This window comes from Oncorhynchus masou, chromosome 21, assembly GCF_036934945.1.
Source record: "Oncorhynchus masou masou isolate Uvic2021 chromosome 21, UVic_Omas_1.1, whole genome shotgun sequence".
Lineage (NCBI taxonomy): Eukaryota > Metazoa > Chordata > Actinopteri > Salmoniformes > Salmonidae > Oncorhynchus > Oncorhynchus masou.
Window position 1 is genome coordinate 53,858,323 of NC_088232.1, and position 8,744 is coordinate 53,867,066.

An 8,744-nucleotide genomic window follows, 5' to 3' on the forward strand; every position below is an offset into this window, starting at 1 on the left:
CTCCATCCAGGACTTGGCAGTTGTGCAGGAGAGATACCTACTCCATCCAGGACTTAGTAGTTGTGCCGGAGAGATACCTACTCCATCCAGGACTTAGTAGTTGTGCAGGAGAGATACCTACTCCATCCAGGACTTAGTAGATGTGCCGGTGAGATACCTAGTCCATCCAGGACTTCGTAGTTGTGCCGGAGAGATACCTACTCCATCCAGGACTTAGTAGATGTGCCGGAGAGATACCTACTCCATCCAGGACTTGGCAGTTGTGCAGGAGAGATACCTACTCCATCCAGGACTTAGTAGTTGTGCCGGAGAGATACCTACTCCATCCAGGACTTAGCAGTTGTGCCGGAGAGATACCTACTCCATCCAGGACTTAGTAGTTGTGCCGGAGAGATACCTACTCCATCCAGGAGTGTGTTTCTGTACTCGAGGAGAGCTGTGTAAGCATCTCCATTGCCGTCTCGTCCTTTTCTTCCAACAGGTTTGTCACAATCTGAACTGCTCTCTCAGCTTGGCCGTTCGACTGTGGAAATCTCGGGCTCGACCTAACATGTTTGAACTCCCAGCCGGTAGAGAAATCTGACGTTTCTTGGCTCAAATTTCTTCTATTGTCGTGGCACAAAACGTTGGGCACCCCGTGCCTTGCCGAAATCTACTTTAGTGCTGTAAGAATGTGTTTACTTGTTGTCCTACTGAGCTTGGAGATTTCTGGGTATTTTGAGTAGTAATTCACAGACAGTAGATGTTCTGGGTCGTTGTAATGGAAGAGCTCCCTGGGGCTGGATGGGACGGCTCCCTGGGGCTGGATGGGACGGCTCCCTGGGGCTAGATGGGACGGCTCCCTGGGGCTGGATGGGACGGCTCCCTGGGGCTGGATGGGACGGCTCCCTGGGGCTGGATGGGACGGCTCCCTGGGGCTGGATGGGACGGCTCCCTGGGGCTGGATGGGACGGCTCCCTGGGGCTGGATGGGACGGCTCCCTGGGGCTGGATGGGACGGCTCCCTGGGGCTGGATGGGACGGCTCCCTGGGGCTGGATGGGACGGTTCCTGGGGCTGGGGCTCCCTGGGGCTGGATGGGACGGCTCCCTGGGGCTGGATGGGACGGCTCCCTGGGGCTGGATGGGACGGCTCCCTGGGGCTGGATGGGACGGCTCCCTTTGGTTGTTGTTGTGTGTGTTGCATACTTTTGTTACATCTTCAAATCTGTTTATTCATTCCTGGCCAGAACAGAACATCCCTTGCTTGTTCATTACATTTTTACGATTTCCATGTGTTCTTCATGGGATTTTTTTCCCATGATTTCTTCTCTCATTATCTGAGGAACGAGGAAGTTTTGAACAGCAGTCCATCAGAGTATGTCAAGTCCTCTCTGAAGGTCAAGCAATGGTCTATTTTTGGCCAAGTTCCCTCTCGTGTCTCGCCATCCTTCTGTGACCAGTCTTCACTCTTTCTGCTGTTGCTGTTTTTGAATTGCTGCATTTTCTCTTCTGAAACAGGATGTAGTTTACATCCAGCTCACTCTCTGTTCCTTTGTGTATGGGCTTGGGCTCAATGCATCAGCGATGTGCATCTTCTTTCCTGGTTTGTATGTCACATGGAGACTGTATCTCTGTAGTCTCATAAGTATTCTCTACAGTCTGCCTGGTGCTTTCTGGAGAGACTTCTTGAAGATTGTTTCCAAGGACTTGTGGTCTGACTCCACCAGGATCTGTTTTCCAAACAGGTATCTGTCGGTGTGCGTGAGGAGCACATTTTGGTATAATGATTTGTTTTCTGTGACATGCTTTGCCTCTTGACTGTATGCCGGACACTTTTCATTGGTTCGTGTTTGTCCCCACAACGTGAGCATTCTCCCTGCGACCTCTCTTTTGCTAGCTGTTGCACGTTTTTTGTCTTTCAAAAAATATATATTTATATTTCTGTGTTTTCTTTCGTTTATGCACCTTGTGAACGAGCACCTCGACGTCATCATGGAGCATTTTCAGTTGGCTCTGGCTCACTTCACTAGCACGGCAAATGTGTAATTGCTCTAGCTAGCAGGAGATCTGGTTCTCTGAGTAATCTGCGATTCTACACACAATTCAGTTCCGTGTCAGTGACACAAGTAAGTTGTTGAAAGTCAGTCTTTTGGGATAGAATTCCCTCTAGGTTCAGAGTAGTTGCTGGTCTCATGTGGGATAGATTTCCCTCTAGGTTCAGAGTAGTAGGTGGTTTCAATGTGTTCCGTGTTTCGGAATGTTAAGCTTTCCTTGTGTTACTTTCTAACTTCTGACACCGTGTAACCTAACAGCACACTGAGGCTGGGATGCGGGGAGAAGAACCTTGTTTATCAGATGTCATGGGTCAAGTGTAAGTACAGATAATCGCATGTAGTAATCAGTGACAGCGCCACCCTCAGGCACCCCAGGGAAGTACATGTACATACATCACAGTTCTGATAAGATTGCGTTGTTGTTGTTGTTATTGTTAGCAGCGTGTCTTTTTTAAAATAATAATCGAGGAATATTTCCCTGTCTCTGGTCAGAGGAGTAACAAACATGAATTGGTGCACGAGACAGAAATAATGCAGTACAACTTTAGTTTTTCGCCATCAGCTGGAGTGTGTCTCCATTTCTCAGCAGAGGGACGGTGAGTCGGTTGGGAGGCAGACTCACTGCTGCTCCCTCCCGCCCTCCCTCCCTCCCTCACGCTGTCCCTCCCTCCCTCACGCCGTCCCTCCCTCCCTCCCTCACACCGTCCCTCCCTCACACCCTCACTCCCTCACACCATCACTCCCTCACACTCCCTCCCGTCCCCGCTCCCGCCCGTCCTCAGACTACCCATCAGATGGAGGCCATCAGTCCGGTTATATATATATTTTTTTAACAAAGCTAATTATTATGTTCACTCAGCTGGGCCTCACAAGGAACACAACAACATTTACATTTACATTTAAGTCATTTAGCAGACGCTCTTATCCAGAGCGACTTACAACAAATGATCTATTTCCAGTGTGATCGAATTCCTTTAAAGACATAAATCAATTCAAAATGGTCTGAGAAGAACAACATCGGCAGGGCAATTCAAGCACAGCCAATATGTGGTGATAATGTATTGGGTCTATAGGCTAATGCACAAACCTCATTGCTACAGAATTGTTTTTAATTGGTTAAAGTCACGTTGGTGGTGGTGGTAAGATCTCTGCTCTCATTTTGATCTTGATTAGGAAAAAGGTTAATGACCACTGTGGTAAAACCATTCATTGTGGCTTGGACAAATACAGTAGGGTGGTAGTCGGTACGGTAGGGTAGTAGTCGGTAGGTAGGGTAGTAGTCGGTACAGTGGGGTAGTAGTCGGTAGGGTGGTAGTCGGTAGGGTAGGGTAGTAGTCGGTAGGGTAGGGTGGTAGTCGGTAGGGTAGGGTGGTAGTCGGTACAGTAGGGTAGTAGTCGGTAGGGTAGTAGTCGGTAGAGTAGGGTAGTAGTCGGTACAGTAGAGTAGTAGTCGGTAGGGTAGTAGTCGGTACAGTAGGGTCGTAGTCGGTACAGTAGGGTAGTAGTCGGTACAGTAGGGTTGTAGTCGGTACAGTAGAGTAGTAGTCGGTACAGTAGGGTAGTAGTCGGGACAGTAGGGTTGTAGTCGGTACAGTAGAGTAGTAGTCGGTAAAGTAGGGAAGTATTCGGTATAGTAGTAGTCGGTACAGTAGGGTAGTATTCGGTACAGTAGGGTAGTAGTCAGTAGGGTAGTAGTCGGTACAGTAGGGTAGTAGTCGGGACAGTAGGGTTGTAGTCGGTACAGTAGAGTAGTAGTCGGTAAAGTAGGGTCGTAGTCGGTACAGTAGGGTAGTATTCGGTAGGGTGGTAGTCGGTACAGTAGAGTAGTAGTCGGTAAAGTAGGGTCGTAGTCGGTACAGTAGGGTAGTATTCGGTATAGTAGTAGTCGGTACAGTAGGGTAGTAGTCGGTACAGTAGGGTAGTAGTCGGTAGGGTGGTAGTCGGTACAGTAGGGTAGTAGTCGGTACAGTAGGGTAGTAGTCGGTACAGTAGGGTAGTAGTCGGTAGGGTAGTAGTCGGTAGGGTAGGGTTAGAGTAGTAGTCGGTACAGTAGAGTAGTAGTCGGTACAGTAGAGTAGTAGTCGGTACAGTAGGGTAGTAGTCAGGACAGTAGGGTTGTAGTCGGTACAGTAGAGTAGTAGTCGGTACAGTAGGGTCGTAGTCGGTACAGTAGGGTCGTAGTCGGTACAGTAGAGTAGTATTCGGTATAGTAGTAGTCGGTACAGTAGGGTAGTAGTTGGTACAGTAGGGTAGTAGTCGGTAGGGTAGTAGTCGGTACAGTAGGGTTGTAGTCGGTTCAGTAGGGTAGTAGTCGGTACAGTAGGGTAGTAGTCGGTAGGGTAGTAGTCGGTACAGTAGGGTTGTAGTCGGTACAGTAGAGTAGTAGTCGGTACAGTAGGGTAGTAGTCGGGACAGTATGGTTGTAGTCGGTACAGTAGATTAGTAGTCGGTACAGTAGGGTCGTAGTCGGTACAGTAGGGTAGTATTCGGTATAGTAGTAGTCGGTACAGTAGTAGGGTACAGTAGTCGGTTGGGACAGTAGGGTAGTAGTCGGTACAGCAGGGTAGTAGCCAGGACAGTAGGGTAGTAGTCGGTACAGTAGAGTAGTAGCCAGGACAGTAGGGTAGCCAGGACAGTAAGGTAACAAAGTTGGGACATTATGGTAGACCCCATTGTAGTAGTCGGTACAGTTTCATACCCCATTGGGTAGTTCAGGCCAGGACATGGTTTCATACCCCAGTAGTAGTAGCGTAGTGTTCATGGTACAGTAGAGTAGTAGCCAGGACAGTAGGGTAGTAGTCGGTACAGTAGGGTAGTAGCCAGGACAGTAAGGTAACAAAGAAATAGATGAGAGCTCATCATCATGCTCATCCCCCAACGACCCCATTGTAGTAGTTCAGGAGCGTAGTGTTACATGGTTTCATACCCCATTGTAGTAGGTCAGGAGCGTAGTGTTACATGGTTTCATACCCCATTGTAGTAGTTCAGGAGCGTAGTGTTACATGGTTTCATACCCCATTGTAGTAGTTCAGGAGCGTAGTGTTACATGGTTTCATACCCCATTGTAGTAGTTCAGGAGCGTAGTGTTACATGGTTTCATACCCCATTGTAGTAGGTCAGGAGCGTAGTGTTACATGGTTTCATACCCCATTGTAGTAGGTCAGGAGCGTAGTGTTACATGGTTTCATACCCCATTGTAGTAGTTCAGGAGCGTAGTGTTACATGGTTTCATACCCCATTGTAGTAGGTCAGGAGCGTAGTGTTACATGGTTTCATACCCCATTGTAGTAGTTCAGGAGCGTAGTGTTACATGGTTTCATACCCCATTGTAGTAGTTCAGGAGCGTAGTGTTACATGGTTTCATACCCCATTGTAGTAGGCCAGGAGCGTAGTGTTACATGGTTTCATACCCCATTGTAGTAGTTCAGGAGCGTAGTGTTACATGGTTTCATACCCCATCATGCAGGGCTGGATGACGGGTCTGCAGGGACTCCCAGAGCTCTCTAGCACACTTTCCCTCCACCCACCCTCTTCCTCTTTTTTCTGTCTCCTGTTACTCTTCCTCCTTCCCTCCCCCCACCTCTTTCTCCCTCCCCTCTCACATCCACCCCTCTCTCTCACTCACTCCCTCCCTCCCTCTCTCCATCCATCCATCCACCCACCCCCTCTCCCTCCCTCCCTTCTCTCCCCCCATCCATCCATCCACCCATCCATCCATCCACCCTCCCCCTCTCCCTCCACCCCCCTACTTCCACCACTCTCCTGTTACTCTCCCCCCACCTCTTTCTCACTCCCTCCCTCTCTCCATCCATCCATCCACCCACCCACCCCCTCTCGCCCTCTCCCTCCACCCCCCTACTTCCACCACTCTCCTGTTACTCCCCCCCCCTCCTCTCGCTTTCCCTCCACCAGAGATAAGAACAGAGCTGTTCTCTCCAGAGAGGAATGATCATAGCAGAAGACAGACAGAGAGGATTTGATGCTGGTGTACAACAAACAGACAGACAGGCAGCATGCTCCTTTAAACCCAGAGGCTGTAATCGCTGCCAAAGGTGCTTCAACAAAGTACTGAGTAAAAGCTCTGAATACTTATGTAAATGTCATTTCAGTCCTTATACTAAAATGGATTACATCATCCCCCCCCCCCCCCCATTATTAATTTATACAGAATACACCATAATGACAAAGCGAAAACAGGTTTTTAGAAATTTTTGCAATTGTTTCAAAAAAATATATTATATATATATATATTATTTTTTTAACAATTGCAAAAACTTATGCTTATGTAAATGTAATTTCAGTTTTATATATATATATTTTTAACAATTAATTTAACAATATTCTGTATAGATTAATAATGGGGGAGGTGGGGAACGATTTAATCCATTTTAGAATGAGGCCGTAACGTAACAAAATGTGAAAAATGTCAAGGGGTCTGAATACTTTCTGAATGCACTGTATTATCATCGTTGGGGTGGTGTTGACGTGGGGTTTGGGTGGGTCTGCGGGTGGTGTTTGACCATTTTTTGGATTCCACTTTTTAAAATTTAATTTAACCTTTATTTTACTAGGCAAGTCAGTTAAGAACAAATTCTTATTTACAATGACGGCCTAGGAACAGTGGGTTAACTGCCTGTTCAGGGGCAGAACGACAGATTTGTAGCTTGTCAGCTCGGGGATTCGAACTTGCAACCTTTCGGTTACTAGTCCAACGCTCTAACCACCAGCCTACCCTGCCGCCCCTCTTGTCTAACTCATTGTTTAAAAAAAGGTCCGGTCCAAATCTGACGTTGGGTACAAGAATTATTCAATATTATATGAATCCTATAAATGAATATGGCCGATATGGATGCAATCAATTAGGTTAATTTCTCAGAGATTAAATTACACAACATGACCGAAGGTACGTGGACACCTTCTCGTCAAACATCTCATTCCAAAATCATGGTCATTAATATGCAATTGGTCCCCCCCCCTTTGCTGAGAAAAGGGGGCCCTTGGTCAGGGAAGTGACCGAGAACTCGATGGTCACTCTGACAGAGCTCCAACGTTCATCTGTGGAGCCAGGCCGAATTGCCCCACTCTTCTGGGGCAACTAGGCCTGGCTCGCAGTCAGCGGCCCAATTCATCCCAAAGGTGTTCGATGGAGATGAGGTCAGGGCTCGTTGCAGGCCAGTCAAGTTCTTCCACACCGATCTTGACAAACCATTTCTGTATGGACCTCACATTGTGCATGGGGGGGGGGGGAATTGTCATCCTTGACCAGTAAAGGGACTTCCCCAAACCGTTGCCACAAAGTTGGAAGCACAGAATCTTCTAGAATGTCATTGTATGCTGAAGCATTAAGATTTCCCTTCACTGGAACTAAGGGGCCCGAACCATGAAAAACAGCCCCAGACCATAATTATTCCTCCTCCACCAAACTTTACAGTTGGCACAATGCATTGTGGCAGGTAGCATTCTCCTGGAATCCACCAAACCCAGATTTGTCCGTGGGACTGCCAAGATGGTGAAGCGTGATTCATCACCTCAGAGAAGCCATTTCCACTGCTCCAAAGTCCAATGGTGGCGAGCTTTACACCACTCCAGCTGATGCTTGGCATTGAGCATGGTGATCGGAGGCTTGTGTGTGGCTGCTCGGCCATGGAGACCCATTTTATGAAGCGCCAGACGAACAGTTCTTGTGCTGACGTTGCTTCCAGAGACTGTTTGGAACTCGGTAGTGAGTGTTGCAACCGAGGACAGATGATTTTTACACGCTTCAGCACTCGTCGGTCCCTTTCTGAGAGCTTGTGGCCTACCACTTTGCGGCTGAGCCGTTGTTGCTCCTAGACGTTTCCACTTCACAATAACAGCACTTACAGTTGACCGGGGCAGAAATATGACAAACTGACTTATTGGAAAGGTGGCATCCTATGACGGTGCCACGTTGAAAGTCACTGAGCTCTTCAGTACGGGCCATTCTACTGCCAATGTTTGTCCATGGAGATTGCATGGCTGTGTGCTCGATTTTATACATCTGTCAGCAACGGGTGTGGCTGAAATAGCCGAATCCACTAATTTGAAGGGGTGTCCACATACATTACATTACATTTAAGTCATTTAGCAGACGCTCTTATCCAGAGCGACTTACAAATTGGTGAATTCACCTTCTGACATCCAGTGGAACAGCCACTTTACAATAGTGCATCTAAATCATTAAGGGGGGGGGTGGTGAGAAGGATTACTTATCCATCCTAGGTATTCCTTGAAGAGGTGGGGTTTCAGGTGTCTCCGGAAGGTGGTGATTGACTCCGCTGTCCTGTCGTGAGGGAGTTTGTTACACCATTGGGGGGCCAGAGCTGAACAGTTTTGACTGGGCTGAGCGGGAACTGTACTTCCTCAATGGTTGAAGGCCAGAGGTGGATGAACCAGTGCTCAATACTTTTGTATTTATAGTTTATTTTTTGTCAGGCAGGACCATACAGCACTGAATGAGAGGAAATTTGACTTGGAAATGTGTCTGTAGTTTGTCTATAGTTTAAGGTGCATTACAATATCCTAATATGGTTTGTTTCTGTATATAGGGCAGACAACTGACTAAGTGCTTAGATTTTACCCTCCCCCAATCCAGCCAGGTTATTATTCTGCACTTTGAGTTTAGTAGGGCCCTATAAAATCTGCGTTGTAGAAACGGCTGACGGAATCACAGAATACAGACATTAAAAACGG